Source organism: Dreissena polymorpha, chromosome 10 (genome assembly GCF_020536995.1).
Source record: "Dreissena polymorpha isolate Duluth1 chromosome 10, UMN_Dpol_1.0, whole genome shotgun sequence".
In the NCBI taxonomy this organism is placed as follows: domain Eukaryota; kingdom Metazoa; phylum Mollusca; class Bivalvia; order Myida; family Dreissenidae; genus Dreissena; species Dreissena polymorpha.
The window spans coordinates 69,846,822-69,865,453 of record NC_068364.1 but is presented as its reverse complement, the minus strand read 5'-3'; the positions used below and the strand labels follow the sequence as shown (position 1 = coordinate 69,865,453).

The 18,632-nt window shown below is 34.7% G+C and overlaps 3 protein-coding genes across 5 annotated transcripts in view; 1 reads left to right on the top strand and 2 right to left on the bottom strand.

The window, feature by feature from the left end:
- LOC127849343 (uncharacterized) overlaps positions 1-6,780 on the bottom strand; it is a 70,642-nt gene extending 63,862 nt beyond the window's left edge. Inside the window, exon 1 of the mRNA XM_052382072.1 lies at positions 6,564-6,780. The gene's annotated coding sequence lies outside the window, so the exon portion shown is untranslated. The remainder of the gene's footprint in view (positions 1-6,563) is intronic.
- Positions 1-18,632, bottom strand: part of LOC127849342 (uncharacterized) — a 213,431-nt gene that overhangs the window by 63,862 nt on the left and 130,937 nt on the right. The gene's annotated exons all lie outside the window — the stretch shown is intronic.
- Positions 1-18,632, top strand: part of LOC127849350 (type-2 ice-structuring protein-like) — a 196,128-nt gene that overhangs the window by 89,232 nt on the left and 88,264 nt on the right. The window lies entirely within an intron of this gene.

Here is an 18,632-nt window from a genome sequence, read left to right as displayed (position 1 = left end):
AAAATACTATTTTTATGTGATATCGTTAATGGATTGGGCGTGGATGTTTAAGTAAAATAAATGTGTGTAATTTAAAATGATACCGGGTGGTAAAACAGGCCTAAGTGTTTGTAGTCAACTGGATTCTACTGTTATTTATTATGACATGTTATATCACTCAACAATAAACATGTAAACGCAAGTTCAATATTTGCGTTTACATGGATGCATTGCAGTAAATTGTTTGTGAATATAAGATATTTTAGAATACATTTAGCTTCAACAGTGATACAAAGAGTACGCCCGTGGATGGACATAAAAAGCCCGAATGTATTACAAAGGCGCAGACGACATAAACAAGGTTTTATGTTATAGTTTAAAATCTTATATAAAACATCTATGATTGCGATTTCATAAATTGATACAAACGAGAAATGTGTTTGGCTTTAAATGTGTGTCTTGAAATTCGTTTCAAAGTTGAATTAAGTACACATGATTGGGTAATGGTTATTTACAACATTTATTATCATTCAATCCCTTACTCAAATTCGTTGTTTGCAAACGTTGCATGTCCAAACATAGGCGCATCTGTGCGGTATTTTCAAGATTACTATCTAAATTAGTATTAACAGTCGTATAAATGATCCTAAATAAAGAAAAGTCCACAGACAGGATTTAAAAGTCAAATTTATGATTCCAATGTATCCGGTTTAACCTTAATCGTTATAAAATATTATAAATTATCTATGTAAACAGATTTTTTTATAGATTTTTTAAAATGTGAATCTTTTCATCAGCATATGCTAATGACAGAAAAATATTTTAGATGAATGATATGTTACATTGTTCTGAAACATAATATCGGTAAAATAGTTCAAGTTGTTCTCCTTGACGTCGCTTATTTGAAGACAGTTATTGAGGAGAAAATATCTCCAATTTCAATTTAAAAGGTACCGCACACAAAGGGACTAGTTTTAATGTTGTTCTGAACTTAAAATTGACTCATTTATAAAAACAAGAACATATTTAAATTTGAAGTTTACACGGTCAATTTTGGTCATAAGCTATCCGGGATCCTGTCGCGCCCTTTGTCGTAAGTCCAAGTGAAAAATCCGAAGGCGCAGTCGACTTCTGCGACTTTGGAGTTTGCACTACGACTGCACTACGACAAGCCAATATTATAATGTGAACTTCCTGACGTATTGGCGCGTGATCGACGCGTGATATTAGAGATATCGTAGTATTAACGCAGTAAAAACGCTTAGGAACGCAACGTTTCTCCTGCGACTTTCGGCGTTTTCCAAAAACTGATTTTTTTTTGTGGTAGTAAATACGCTAGTCCGGTGTGACGGTGGTTTTATACATAAACTTTTAGTTTAAAGTGATATTATGGGCCTTTTTCACTGTTGAATTGAGCTGAAAATAATTAACAGGTCAAAAGAGTTAGTCAAAATGTGGTAACTGACCAATTATCTTCAACTCATCTTGCTTCCAGTTATAAATATATATATTATAGTCAATATTTTACATGACTCACCCAGTCCTCTAAGACGAAATGATCCGTAAAACAAAATTTTGTCTTTGTGTCGTATGAATGAATCTGGATGAAAACTACATTTAGACTCACATCGTACATCGAATCATTTCTGTCGTCAGTTATCAAAACGAAAGTACGGTTGATATTCAAATGCATTATTTTTTCTGTTTCCGGGCTATTGTTTTAGTATGTTGATGCTGTATTAACAAATATAAGCGTATATGAAGTGAACACACCAAAAATAAACAACGATTGCGAAAGACACCTATAAACATTGCATATACTGTTAGATGCCCATAATATCACTTTAAAAGTTTATTTTAGCTCGATTGCATTGAAAGCCTCAGACTTATTGAAACGCTCTCGAGTCCGTTTCCTGGGCCTAGAATCAGGAACAGGATCAAGTTGACACACAAAAATATACACCTCACGCTTATTTCATTTTGTGTGAAAAAAGTTATTCTACATTCAATTTCTTCAATTATGGTTTGAAATTTTGTTATATTTTGTATCAAAAATACAGTTTTGTTTTTAAAATGTATATCTTTGACCAAAAGTGTATGTACGGGTCTTTTCTGAAAGACCACATTGCTGACCAAAAACGACCAAACTGTCACGGTTTATACGTTTGAAATCTATGTTCTTGGTCACTGTTTTATCTGATTTTACGAATATTTCACTGTTTTGTACTAAATTTATTAGTGCTTTCGTAAATGTCATTATGGTCATAAATGATATTTAAACTTTAGTGTAGTGTTTACAAACATCGTTAAGAGTGACGGTTAAACAATAAAAAATTTATATAAACTTAGGGTTCAGTCCTCCAGCGCTGATCATTCATAACATTAAACAACGATTAATATTTAGAATTTCCATTGCTTTAACTTCGCTTTTTTCGGGGAGAAAACACACTGAAACTTTACTGGAAATGGAGATACATCACAATATCTTCACGCGAAAGGGCGAGGACTCTTTAAAGCTTAATAGGACCTGGATATAACTCACTATGTCTTGTCTTGAACGGGAGATAAGTCTCAATATCTTCATTTGAAATTTAAAGGAAGATGTAACATTATTATTTCTTCGCTTGAAAAGACGGAAACACACCATATCTTGACTGGAAAGGAAAATAACTCACTATATCTTAACTGGAAAGGGAGAGAACTCGCTATATATTGACTGAAAATTGACATTACTTAATATATCCATACATGCCAGACGTCCCGATCTCGGCGGGACAGACCTGCTGTTGGGCTCTTTGTCCCGGCATCCCGATATGAAACGATTTGTCCCGACATTCGTTAAAAACGATGTAAGGTCTTTAAGTTCCCACATAAAACTCGCTTTTCAAGCTCTTTCTGGCTTGGTCTGAAAAGACGTCTTTACGTATCTTGCTTTTGTCACTTTATTTATTCATAACAAAAACTTTGTTTTTGTGATATCATGAATGGAATGGTGGTGGATGTTTAAAGAAAAGAAATTTGTGCGATTTAAAATGATTCCGGGTGGATTTAAAACAGGCCTCAGTTTTTGTAATAAACTGGAATCTACTGTTATTGATTATGACATGTTATATCACTCAACAATAAAAATGTATACGCAAATTCAATGTGGGCGTTTACATGGATGTATTGCAGTAACTTGCGCGTGAATATCGCATATTTTAGAATGCAGTTAGCTACAACAGTGATACAAACAGTACGCCCGTGCATGGACATATAATGCCCAAATGTATAACTAAGGCGCAGACGACATAAACAAGGCTTTATGTTACAGTTTAAAATCTTACTAGTATATAAAAATCTATCATTATGATTACACAAATTGTTACAGACGAGAACTTTGTTCGGCTTTGAATTTGTTTCTTGAAATTTGTTTCAAAGTTGAATTCAGTTCACATGATTGGGTTATGGTTATTTACATCATCTAAATACCATTCAATCCCTTACTCGAATTCGTTGTTTGCATGCGTGTCTTGTTCAAACATAGGCGCATCTGTGCGGTATTTTCAAGACGAGTACTATCTTAATAAGTATTTACAGTAGTATAATTGTTCCTAAATAATGAAAAGTCTGCCGAAAGGATTTTTAATTTCAAATTTGTGTCTCAAATATATCCGGTTTTAACCTTAATACTTATACAATATTTATTATGTATGTTATCTGTGCTAGTTTATAAATTGAACGTCCCGATACAAATATGCAATTCAAAAAATGCCCCACCCCACCCTCAACCCACCCACACACCTTAATTGATACAGTGTATACATGTATTGCGATACACCTTATTGTGACAAATTATTATTATTTCAGTAAAAGCTTTTCAAAAATCTGAATCTTTTCATTAGCATATGCTAATGACAGAACAATATTTTAGATGAATGATATGTGACATTATTCTGAAACATAATATCGTTAAAATAGTTCACGTTGTTCTTTTTGAAATCGCTTATTTGCAGACATTTATTGATGGGATTATCACATACAAAGAGACTAGTTTTACGGTGTTCTTAACTTAAAAACGACTCATTTATAAAGACACGAAAATACTTTAATTTGAAGTTCTCACGGGGATTTTATGCCATAGGCCACCCGGGGTCCTGTCGCGCTCTTTGTCGTGGAGTCCAAGTGAAAAAAACAGAAGGCGCAGTCGACTATTCTGCGACTTTGTAGTTTGCACTACGACTGCACTACGACACGCCAATATTATAATGTGAACATCCTGACGTAGCCGGTGATCGCCGCGTGAACTTCGAGATATCGTGGTATTAACGCAGTGAAAACGCTTAGGAACGCCGCGTTTCTCCTACGACTTTTGGCGTTAAAACACTGTTTTTACGAAGTAAGGACGCTAGGCCAGTGTGGCGGTATAAATAAACTACTTTTAGTTTAAACCTATTTAGTTTAGCTCGATTGCATCGAAAGCCTCAGACTAATTAAAACGCTCTCGAATCCGTTTCCTGGTCATAGATCTAGTACTTAAGATTTCAACAACGCCCCGACATTGAGGATCGAAACCGTGACATCCCGATCGCTAGGCAGACACCATAACCATTACACAACGGAGACCTTGTTCGTTTGAAATCATAGCCTTCTTGGTCATTGTGTTGTCTGATGTTACGAGTATATGACTGTTGTGTACAAAAAATGTCAGCAAGATCGTTAATATCATTTTGTTCATAAATGATATTTAAACTTGAGTGTAGTTATAAACATCGTTAAAAGTGACGTTTCACTGGACATGGAGATAACTCACTATGTCGTGTCTTGAAATAGAGATAACTGACTATGTAATATCTTAGAAAGGGAGATAAGTCTCTAAATCTTCAATTTGAAAATTTAAAGGGAGTTAACTCATTATTATTTCTTCACTTGAAATGAAGAAAACTCGCTATATCTCCACTGAAAAGGGAAATAACTCACTATATCTTCACTGGAAATTGATATAACTCACTATATTTTGACTGGAAACGGAGATAACTTTCTGGACTGAAAAGGGAGATAAACCGATGTTTCTTCAAAGAAAAGAGAGATAACGCACTATATCTTTACTGGAAAGGGACATAACTCGCTATTTACTTATTGTAAAGGGAAATAACCAAGTACAAAGGGATACAATTAATATTTACAAAAACGATATCGAAAAATACAAAACGGTATCCTTTCCGGTTAAGGTATAAGACCGTACCATACTACATGTATATCAAATCGAACACAATAAGCAAATCTTATTTGATACAAAGTTCATTTTATGATAAAATTTCAGATCAATTATTGTCATTACGTCATTATAATGACATAATTTCTCAGTTTGGCGTACCGCATCGTTGTCAATTTGTTTTATTTACATTGTTGAATGGGAACCAAATAGTATAATATAATGTTTCTCTACCTCAGAAGTTTCCCTATTTCATTAATGAAGTATTCACCTTAATTGCGATGAATACATAAACACAATTAATCACCGTTCATACAAAGCGCGTGCATATATGACAGACAACGTCGGTTGACGAATCGCTATTCCATGTATTCAGGATCAGAAAATAACTTGTTCGCAATGCAGTCTACTTTCATGAATGAAAAAATACCATGTTAGCCATGGAACAGTATGGAAATGTAAACAGCTGTGCATCAACACAAAAAAGTAAGAAAATATTTTAATAAATTTTTCATAAAAATGTTTGTTGTAAACGCGTTATAATTGCTCCATCAACTGACGGCCATAACTCTGAATACACCATAGAAATTATATAAAAAGTTTTGTTTAATGCAAGAGCCTTCGCATTAAGCCCCGTTTTCCCAGAGCGAGGCTCATGTTTGTAATGTACGTACAAGTATGTATTGTTTACGATGTACTTATTGTGAATAATTGTTTGACGAAAAGTTCAAGTGCTTGTAATTGATGTCCTTTAAAGATACAATTTGAATCTCAAGCTATCCAATTGTTACGAGACACAGACGCTCTAAACAGTTCATATATGGTTTTATTCGTGGTACATGATCGTGGATTCTTGGGCGGGGACTGTTTTTGTTCTGAGAAGCCGGCACTAATTTGCTTACATGCAGATGACATTTTTTCTCGTTTGTAATTGTGTCTTTAACGAAATAAATTTCTCAACGAAAATAAACATCTCAATGAAAGATACGTGCTGTAGTAACATTTACTTACTTATAACTTACTGTTAATTGATTTCACGCAAGTGGAAAAAAGTCAGACCTGCGCAATTTTTAAAGGCGTTCGTTCTCCCTTTTTTGTCTCACAATCCTCTAAACCCGTTTTTGTAAGAGTATTGTAATAAACTAACATATTCAGAATAATTGACTCTAACAAAACCGTCTAGCTAATCAATCAATATTTTAAATGTCAATGGACGTCTGCTTTAAGATTATGGATGTTTTTATCATAAATAAACATAATAAATGATAGATTTTTTTAAAACAAACACAATTTAAGGATATTTATATTTCAATAGTATCTTAACATATATATCGAAAGAACTAGGACTACAAGATGAAACCATATTTTAATACTGATAGAAGACACTTACTTAATAGATTGTATACTCCAAAGTGTTACATGTAACACTGTTTGTTATATCCTTGTTCATACACTATTCAGAAGATGTTGACAATATTGTATCGTTTAATACTCGCTTTTAAAACGAAATACGCGGATGTAGCGTAGATTTCTTCGTCCTTTTCGGTAGTTTCAAGAACTTGACAATTTTAAACATTATAATGTTTTGCTATATTATTTTTACGTATCAGAAGCATGGCTATATAGCTTCGTTTTATGTATGCAATTAAAGGGCCATTTTCACGTTTGGGTAAATTGACATAATAGAAAAAAGTTTTTTTAGATTCGCAAATTTTCGTTTTAGCTATGATATTTGTGAGGAAACAGTAATACTGAACATTTACCATGCTCTAAAATAGCCATTATATGAATCTTTTGACGATTTAAAAACCTGAAAGTTACAAAGCGTTGCAACGCGAAAAGAATTAATAATTTGGAGAGTTCTGTTGTTGTCGCTATATTTTGTGAAACTACGAGGATTACTTATATAGATTATAAAAAACATTTGAGATTGTATCTAGAAGGATGGCCAAAAGGTCTTGTTCGTAGACTTTTACCCCAGGACTCCAGGGGTCTGTGGTTCGAGCCCTGCTGAGGTCTACTCATTTTTTCTTTTTTTAATTTTATTCTTGATATTTTACTGGAGCTTTAAAGATCCAATGTTTACATTTATCAATATAAAGCATTTCATGACAAACTTCAAAACAAGCCAAAATCTGTGAAAAGGCCCCTTTAACATGTATTATTCAAATCTGCTAAAACCGATATGCGGTATTATTTTGTTCATTCTTTCATGAATGAATTTGTTTGTATCATCTTGATTTTAAATATCACTATTAAGTTATAATCAACCATTAAACTGTTTGATTTTTTCATACCTTTTCCGGACAGTGAAGATGTGTGCACTAAATATTTCAACGTGTGTTATAAAAATAACCATGGACAACTAGATGATTGGCCAATAGCGGAATTCACTGATCACGTTTTACTACCTGTTTAACAAGTTTAAACTAGCGTCAGCATTTACCTTAACTATCAGTCAACTTAAATATTTGAGCTTCTTCAGAGTCAGTATGGAAGCCCTCGATGCATCAAAGGGGGTAATCACGTTATAGTCAAGATGACTGCGTTCATGCCGAGGTAGGTATTTTTCGCCGTTGTATACCCTTTATTTATTGTATTTATTTGCTTAAATGCCGCTGACTTTATAGCCATATCAGCAAAAAAGTTACTAGCGTTTATTTCGTATTGATATTCGCTCTTTATCTCGACTTAACTTGCTACGAAATTTGATAGCGGGATGACCTATTTTAAGCTCCACTAAGAAAATTTCATTATGCGAATGCGATTTTAGTAATTACATATTTATAATATACCTATTGGCAGAGAAAATATATATAAAACATTATTAATTCTATTGGCAATGTGTTTAACAGACAAACCTTGTCAATAGCCTATTCCTCAAAAACAAACAACATTGCAGAAATAGTTCCTAACGGGAATTTTTTAATACCAAAAAAGTTTAATGAAACAGGATTTCTGTCGTTCAAAACATTCGATTTCTCTTTTTTTGTGTACTCTTCCTGTATTGGATATTGTGAAATTCCACTCGGGAAAATCGAGTTAGTACTGAACGTTCTTCAAAAGTGTACGGGGAGTGTAAATTCATTTCGCCTCAAGCGCCTTCAAACAAAAACCGTAATTTAAATGGGTTTCTAACGATCGGACTAGTTTAGTGCAACACGCAGCATTTTCTTTTCACAGAATTGCTCTCATTTCAGCATGACTTTTTTCATGTGACCATTCGTTCGTTGTCAGCGGTTGTCGACGGCAATTTATACGTGCTGACAGTCCCATTGACAGCACTGCATTCATAGTATGTTGTTGTTCTATTAAAATGAACCACATGTTGCTGATGTTTAACGGTGTATGCATGTATTTGTATTGCCGAAATATCGTAATTGGCGTTGCACTGGAGTGCGGCGACTAATATGTAATGCTTTTTTTTCGCTTATGGTAGAAGAAGTTATTATACGGATCAATGTATATATTATTTTCTTTAAGAATATATTGCATAGTGGTGATTTTTTTGTGTAAATTAGTGTAAATAAGTACTTCATTTGTGCCTATTACAGTTATTACAACATTATTTGCCAATAATGCAAAGCTTATTGTTTTAATTAATAACTGATCACAGGGGAAAGATCACAGGAGCAAATACGCGAAACTTTCTGGTTTTGTATAAAAACAAAAAATAATCAAAATATATTTATTTTGTGGTTTTTCTAACAATGGCGCAGACTTTTGCTGTTCGAGTTTTGGTTAACGCGTATTTTCTTCAATTTTACAAGACGACAGCGATGACACGGTTTATTGCTTTATTGATAACCGTTACACTACAGTCACTTATTAAGGCAGTAGGTGCCTAGTGAGATCGGGAATAGTCGGTCGATATCGCCGAATTCGGAAAGCGTTTCGGCTATTAGGGATATCTACGGTAAATTACGAAAATTATACTAAATACACGAAATAAATTTGTATTTTTTTTTAAGAGTTAAATTTGCGTATCTCTAAGATTTAATAACTTTACAATACAAAAACAAGTTAAATTAATTCGTTTCGTAAAATATTTGTGTTCATGGCGTCATTGTGTTCGTTGACATTTTCTTAGCAAAATGAAAGTGCGAAATAAAAGCGAGCGGTATGCAAATTCGATAAAGAAGCAAACACCGATCGACAACGTTGTGTTCGATAACAATAATTCATTTACCGAGCTCGGCGATGGCGATTTGCGTGAAAAGAGTAAGCAGACGTGGGTGGGGGATGGAAGAAGATTGATTGACTCGTTGAGCTGGAGGTTTTGCTAAATTAATTACAGTATGGTCAGTTTTGTAATCTGTGTCCCATTCCTTTGACAATATATAACATTGTTGGCGAACTACAAAATGGCCTCAGTGGTTATTTGTACGTTGTTTGTGAAAACCCTGACTGTAGAAAAGTCAACCGAATTGCTTATGGAAAGCAGCACTATCTCAAGATCAGATGAATGCCATGCTTTCACGTAAATACCAAGCTTGGAACAGGTGTGCATGGCTTCATTTTTCAACCTGCATTTATATCAATGTTTAATTATTGTACAATTGCCATTGATCTTTGGACTTCTCACACATTTTCAGACCCCTTAAATTTCCAAGTGTCATTCCCAATGAATATTTGTTTATCGTGTAATATATAAGGAAACATTCCGGTGTCCATCATATTCAGTTTTCAAATTTAGTTTCGCATTTGTGTTGTTAAATCCAATTGATTGCTCATTTAAGTTATTTAATAATGTAATGATGATACGAATGGATTCTATGAAAATACACTGTGACGTCAGTATTAAGTAACTACGGTCTTATTTCGTTTTCATGTTGTTCAATTATCTTTTCAGCAATGATAGTCAGTTTGGGCAGGCCGGTGAAGGTAAATAACTTCCTAACCACTCTAAACATAACGCTTATTGCAAATATAAATATAGATGGAGACTCGTGCTGGGGAGGCCATCAAGAAAATCTCAACTGCGTCGTCTAACAAGGCTGTCATTGATGCTTATGAGAAAGAAATGGAGTAAGTGTAAAAACTAACTTTTAATACAATATCATTGACTATTCTGGTGCCAAATTTTAGTATTTTTTCTCATCAACTGTCTTCTTATTTCCTATTCCAGATAAACATGAAACATATTAATAATAATTGTTTTATTAAAGGCACTGTGTTTATTGTTTGGTAAAATTACATTTTTTTAAAAAGATTTTTGGTTAGAACCCCAGGGCAGGCACATTATTAAAAATATTTATGATTGTTATTATAAATATTAAAAGCTATTTCAAATATTACAATTTTTTTAAATAAATTCATTACTTTTAGTAATAATTCTTATGAAGGAGCAAAAGGTATATTAAAATTCTGAGCTATTCATATAAATTGTGAATTCTTTTCACAAGCGATAATTTTAGTTCAACGACTTGTCAATATGTAATGTGCTTGTTGTGCTGAAAATTGATTTTTCTCATAACCAACGATCAAATAAGGCGTCAGAATGAAACTTAAAAGGGAATTATACAATTCATGAAATAAGCATTGTGTGAATTTAATTTTGTATTTCAGTTCGATGTACAGTAATGCCTGATATTACTCAGATTTTTGCTGTGCATTTGAAGACGGGTTCTCGACATATGTAAAGACAACAGTGCCAATTTCTTCCGAAGCTCAGAAAGTGATTGGCATCTCTATTGATGATCATGGCATAATGTGTGTAAATGGTGGAAGTGTTGATAGTGTATCAATTAAAACTTGTGTACATGATTGTATGATGTGGCTTGCAAAGTTTCCCAGAGCCATTTTTGTTGCTAATAATGGGCGCAGGTTTGAATTTCCGGTTTTGGGAAGTGCATTGCTGAACACACACTGTTTTGAAACGTTTTGTAATTGTGTAAGCAATTTTGTTGACTCTTTGCCGGTTTTCAAAAATCGTATCCTGGACTGTAACACAAACAGGAAGATATAGTGAACGTGTTCTCAAGGCAACCTGCAACGCCCACAGTGCTCCTGATGATGTTGAAGAACTGTGATCTTTGCTTAAAACATGTAAAATTACTGACAATATGGCCCACATCTTAACTGTTACTGCAATCTATAATTCAGTTTGTTTAAGTCATGAAAAAAGCCTGAAAGGCAAATAACAGATTGTTAGACGTGCTGTTGCATAGAGGAACTCTAAAGCGACCAACAGCTGGAAACATTGCGGGATATGGACTGGCCTTGTGTCATTTGAAAGCCATAGTTTCTAGTTCCGGAGAGGATGACTTTAGGGATACGTTCATTGCTAAACGCAATGAGGGACTACCAAAAGTCACAAACGCATTTTTTTTATCTGAAGTGGTCCCTAAAATCGGTCAGTTTTTCAGTGACGAAAAGTGACGGAATGAGATAATATGGCTTTCAAATGACACGCGGCCAGTCAAAATCACGCAATGGCTTTATATTCATACTAAATTATGTACATCTCGTTGTCATTAATCTTGCTGTTTTTATTAAAATATAAGTTGTATATTATTGTGTTACATGTTTAAAGAAACATGATAACTTATACATCTTTATGCTACGTAATATTGGGACAACTTTGACATTTTGTGGTGAACTGCGCATGTATTCATATGTTGCCTTTTGACTTTAGGTGACCTTAAGATTGTATTATTAGCTCGGCTGTTTTCGGAGAAAACTCCGAGGTATTGTACTAGCCTCTTCGTCGTCTGCCGTCCGACGTCCGCCGTCGTGCTAAAACCTTTACATTGGCTCTAAAATTAAAGTGCTTCCACCTACAACTTTGAAACTTCATATGTACATGCACCTTGATGAGTTCTACACGTCACACCCATTTTTAGGTCACTAGGTCCAAGGTCAAGGTCACTGTGCCCTCTAATATAAACTTTAACTTTGCCTCTAACATCATAGTGATTCCACCTACAACTTTGAAACTTCATATGTACATGCACCTTGATGAGATCTACATGCCACAACCATATTTGGGTCACTAGGTCAAAGGTCAAGGTCACTGTGACCACTTATATAAAACTTTAACTTTGCCTCTAACATCACAGTGCTTCCACCTACAACTTTGAAACATCATATGTACATGCGCCTTGATGAGTTTTACTCGTCACTCCCATTTTTAGGTCACAAGGTCAAAGGTCAAGGTCACTGTGACCTTTAATATAAATCTTTAACTTTGCTTCTAACATCATAGTGATTCCACCTACAACTTTGAAACTTGATATGTACATGCACCTTGATGATTTCTACACACCGGACCCATTTTTTGGTCACTAGGTCAAAGGTCAAGGTCACTGTGACCTCTAATATAAAACTTTAACTTTCCCTCTAATATCACAGTACTTCCGCCTACAACTTTGAAACTTCATATGTAGATGTACCTTGATGGGTTCTACACGCCAAACCCATTTTGAGATTTTGAGTCACTAGGTCTAAGGTCAAGGTAACGTCTAAAAAAAAAAATTCTGACAAGCTTTCACAGCCGAGCGTGGCACCCGTTATGCGGTTCTCTTGTTAATATATTATTATATCAATATTAATTCAAAGTTAGCTAAATCTCTTCCCATGTCATGGTTTATAACTGTAGCTTTTAATAAGCAACTAGAAACCCCCCAAAAAGAATTTATATACAAATTTATACTTAAATTCATTGCGTGAAAATGAATTGGGGTAGGCTTACTCAAAGTAAAATTTCTGGAGAGAGGAACGGTAAAACTTCCTGAAATTCATTCAGTGTGTAGAAAATATGTTTTGTTAAATAAATATGTACAATATATGCATTTCATCACACTATAAGTGACATGAAACGTAATTAAATTTTCTTGTCACTGAACCATTTGTTGTCGTTTTTGCCATTTTATCCAGATAAGTGCATATATTATTGGAAATCAAAGGCACAATTGTTTTTCAATGACACGTTTTTAATTCTGTATCTTATAACAATATCCATTCGAGTACGTTTATTAAGTTAATTGTCAAAATATATGTATATTCCATTACAAAAAACTATATATTTTGGATATAGGGTAAATCCATAGAAAACGCCCAACCGAGTCAAGGGGTAGGTGTATCCAACCAAGTTAAAAAAAGTTAACCGGCTGGTAAAAAGTTTTAAAATTTTGCAATTAGTTGTGATATACAATTTAAATAAAGAGTGTTTCTGGGAAAGAACCCATAAGTTTCCCACTACCGTAATATCTAAGTTAGAAGGTGATTTTTCAAGCGGTTCCGTAGTGTCGTGGTTACACGATCGCTTCACATGTGTGTGAGAGGTCAAAGGTTCGAGCCCCAGTAGAATCAAATTATTTCATTTGTGTTTTCTGTTAACATTTAAGTTTAAATAAATATGCTTTTATATTGTAACCATTTTTTGTTTTTTTTTATTATGCCCATGAAATATATGTGTGAGAGGGTGGAGGGGGGGGGGTTCGTAAACACATTAAAACCTTCTTTGTTCCACTATCCTAGCAACCACCTAGTTACTAATAAAGGCGCTATAGAGCGCGAAGCGCGACACGTATTATTAATTGTAATAATGAGTCTTGATAAAGGAAGCAGCCGCTTATCAATGAGGAGCACCATCACAGCACCCCAGTATCATTACTATCAAGTCCTCCTACAGGTTTTTTTTAAGAACCACATATAAAAGGCCGCAGGCTTGACCCGTATCTTGCCAGTGGTATGGACCCTTTGGTATGGACTTTTAACACCGCTCACTATCCAGCGTTTAAAATTCCGGGTTTACATTTGAACCGACTATTAATAGCTTATTAATAACTTAGTTAGAAGGTGATTTTTCAAGCGGTTATACGCTCGCTTCACATGTGAGAGGCACAAGGTTCGAGCCCTAGTAGAATCAAATTATTTTATTTGTGTTCTATATTAACTTTTTGTTTTGATGTAGACATTTTAGTTTAAATAAATATGCTGTTTTATAGTAACATTTTTTTGTTTTTATTATGCCCATGAAATATATGTGTGAGAGGGTGGGGGGATTCGTTAAGACATTAAAACTTTTATGGTGTTTTCATATCAATGAGTACTCAACCCCTATCGTAAATGAGCAACGTAAGAATAAGTTCAGATTCATCTCCCCTTGAAGTTGAGAAAGATATGAAATTACACGTACAAGATGAAGCAGATTTTTTAAAACCTACACAGTTCTGTTCCATTAATGAAAACTGCACACGGATGCCAGTAAAAAAAGGAAACCAATGTAAATAAAATGAACTATGAAATATTTGGGGGTAACAACACAAAATCATAGAAAATGGTTATTTGGGGTTATAACACAACATCATAGATAATGGTTATTTTGGGGTTATAACACACAATCATAGATAATGGTTATACTTTTTTTTTTTTTTATTTAAAATAACCGGCCAATATATTCATATTTACAGGAGAAAGAAAGCGTACCATGTAACTTCATTGGGTGCCGCTGAAATTCCCGACGCCCTTTGATGCTTTGCATCAATACTTATCTTTTACGTCTATTGTTATAGGGTTGTATACTTTCCCAACATTATTCGATCATTTAAGTGTCCTTTTTGAAAATAAAATCACTGTATTTACATAACCAACCAAACCGAAAGTGAAACTGGATGCAGTATGTTTCGCGATGTTCCGGTAAACAGGAAATATTTGTTTACTTTGAGAAAGCGAATCGATCATGTAGACGATGGAATTTTCATGCAATACAGTCTTTCATTGCCGATCGCAGTACTGGCTTAAAATACCTATGGTGACAGGTAATGTATTAAAAATTTAATCAAATAATGTCTGGGTTGATTATCAATTTAATTCATTTACGGGTCTGATATTATTGGTTGTAAAAAACATAATATTGTTTAATTAAAAAAAGAAGACATTTTTTGTTAAATTATTATCATTTTGAATTAGATTTTATCATGATCATTATTAATAATTGTTAAATGACCATGTTAAATGAATATGCGACTTACAAGTGAAAAAAACACAATAGTTAAACGTTTGTTTTCAGTTTATTTATTTAGAAACGTAAGTTGCAAACTTTATTTCAAAGTCAGCATTAACGCCGACTACCTTTTTAAAAGATATTTCTTGTTATATGTAGTTGTTTTTTTTAATATTCGGTTTAAGCGATTATAAAGTATTTTTGAGGTTGTCTATAGTGAACCTGTAGTAATAGGTGAACTCATTTTTAACGTTTTATAAATTGAGAATTGTGAATATAAACAAGCTTAACCTTCTACTATCGCGTTGTTTTCACCCGTAAATACATAAGATCACCGCTATGTGTTGAGAACAAAAGAACGTTTCCCAGAAATATCAAATTTAACCCCGCTGTAGAAGCGTGAACGAGATTACGAAACAGATAATTCTACTAATATTTAATTGTATTTTATAGTCGGTTTACGCGATTATAAAGCATTTTTGTTGTTGTCTATCGTATCCCTGAAGTTATTGTTGAACTCAATTTCAAAGTTTTATAAATTGAGAATATAGACAAGCGTAACCCAAAGACGTAGATTACCTACGTCTCTGCGTAACCTTATACTATTGCGTGGTTTTCCCGAATCTAGTAATAGCCTCGGATTATGAATGACCTGTAATACGCCATTAAGACGCAGCAGATAGTGGACTGTTTTAATCATTCATAAATAATTTCTTCCGCCACACGTAACACGATATTCACATAATGTTTCCATCTGTGAATCATCAATGAATATAGTTGGAGAACTCAAACCTCTTGCATAAATTATACAACTTTTTTTCTCGCGGATACGGCAGGTGTTGCGGGTAGTAGGCTTTCCGTAGGTAGATAAGCCGAACTGACTTGACATTTCAAGTAATAAAATTAGCTGTTCGCTACGCGAACAACTAAATATTCGATATATTTCGATAGTGAAGAAATATACTCATAATAAGGCATGTGAGGACACATATGACGTGCACTCCCGTAGTATATTTTTTAATCTACTTACACTAATGTGTGGTTTGACAATGATAATACACATTTCATGCGGTGAATATGCAACTTACAAGTGAAAAACAACACAATAGTTAAACTTTGGTTTTCATTATTTATTTATTTAGAAAAGTAAATAGCAAACTTTATTTCAAAGTAAGCGTTTACGCCGACTGCATTTTAATTTTTGTTCTTGTTTTATTTAGATGTTTTCGGTTTTAGCGATTCTAAAGCATTCTTGTGGTTGTCTATAGCATACCTGTAGTAATCGGTGAACTCATGTCCAATGTTTTATAAATTGAGAAATGTGAATATAAACAAGCTTAACCTTCTACTATTGCGTTGTAAGCACCCTTAAATACAAAAGATCGCCGCTATCTGTTTAGAACAAAAGAACGTTTCCCAGAAATCCCCGCTGTAAAAGCATGAATGAGGTTACGAAACAGATCGTTCGTGTTATATTTAATTGTTTGTTATATTCGATTTTAGCGATTATGAAGCATTTTTGACGATGCTGTGAAGCAGCTCGTCTAAGTTATCATACAAAAAATTATTCACAATGGCGACCTATGTAAAAGACCGAGCCAGTCCGATTGAGATAGCTCGATTTTTCTAATCGGCATACCTCGCTGATTATCATTGATAAAGGTAAAGGAAGCTCAGCTATAAATACAACAGCATATAATGAGAAAAAGATTAAAAAATTGTCTGAAGACGTAAATTTTAAATCAGTTATATTCAATCCATTATATGTTTATAGATCAGTGAAACAACTATGCTTTTTCTGTATTGTATTTGACATTTGTCGTGATTCTGTAAATAAATTGCGAATGAAAACGTGTATAATTAACGTTTAACGTGATCATGAGTGTAAAGAAAACGAATTATTTCGAACCTGACATTTGTAAACGTTAAAGCGAGCATGGTATATAAACAGCATAATAGCCGTATGACATATATCTCGGTCAGCTGCTGGAGCGTGCGCGTCGCGACCGAGGCGAGAGTCGCCCGCAGAAGATTTTCTCACCTGTACATATTTCCTTATAAAGGGGAACTTCTGCGGGTGGCTCTGCTAATCCAGCAGAGTCCGTCACCCTCGAGCCGGACGTCTTCCACACTGCTGGGATTGCTGTCTTCTCCAAGATGCAGCGGACTTGTCACCCGCTGTTTATCGTCGAGAGTTCGCCGGCCCGGACCTGCCAGAGGTCCCGTCTGAAGAGGGCCGGGGACGGCGGGACAGCAAGACCACCAGTGTGGGGGACATACGGGACGGACCTGGGTCTGTGCTTTGCGCGGGGGGAACCCCAGAACATCGAGGGGGTGGCTTTAAAGAGGGACCCCGGGGCGGCGGTACCTAGTGCGCTCAACGCGCTGGGGAAACCGTCTCGGGGATGAAGACGACGGCTGATGACAACAAGTGGGCCATAAAGGCGGAGCTGTGTGCTGCAGCGGTGCTGCGTTCAGACATGAATTTGTCTTTTGAGATTGTCTAACTACCAGTGCACATTAAGGTCTCATTGGCCACCGTGCACTGGTCTATTTGGATCTAAATTATTTCTTTGGCGAATACCCGGAAGCCGGGGTAAATTTGACCTACTTTGGCTCTAAATTAATCTTTCTCCCCTGAAAGGTCACAGGGGCAGGTCGGGCTACGATAACCTCGTGAAGAGGCCAGTAGGACCTGTAAATAAACTCTGAAATACACACGTATGACATATATAAAACTCGCTCTTATGCGTGCCCTCTTATTTTGCATATTTAAAAACTTTTCAACCAGAAATTAAAGAGCCACATCAGTGCACACACTATGTTTGATAATTCATTCGTTTGTTGGATATTGTTTTCTGATTTAAACACATATTATGTAATATCGTGCAGATTTAGTTAACCTTACCATGTGTTCATGGGCGAACTCACGTATTCAAGTCGTATTCGACTATGTGCTCTTACCTACTTTCGGGAATCATCATGAAATTATTGCCGTACTTAACGAACAAACATGCTTACGCGTATTGAATTAGAGAAAAAACTCTAATCAAAAGAGAAAAATGATATGTTCATGCACATGGGCATGTGAAATCACGTCCATACACATAACATCATTAACTTAGCAAAGTAAACAACGAAATATAAAGTTTGGTATGATATACACGTGAAATTAAAGAGCATAGTGTAATTAAAGTGTATGTTAAGTTTTGAATGTATCTGCTACATAACGTAATGTTGTAACCCACAAACACTTTACTGTAACATAACGTTTTTTTAAGATAAGTGGTACAGAAAATACACGTCTAAAATCTGTTAAAAGATATTTCTTGTTATATTTGATCGAGAATGTATTCCGCCTCCCAGTTTCGCTAAATGGGTCAAGTTCCCCACGGGTACTACTTCCCCGTACCCCCCCCCCAAAAAAAAAAAACTAACGTAACCAATTTTTTTCGTACCCAATTTGTTTTTCGTACCCAAATTCTTTTTCGTACCCAGTTTTTTTTCGTA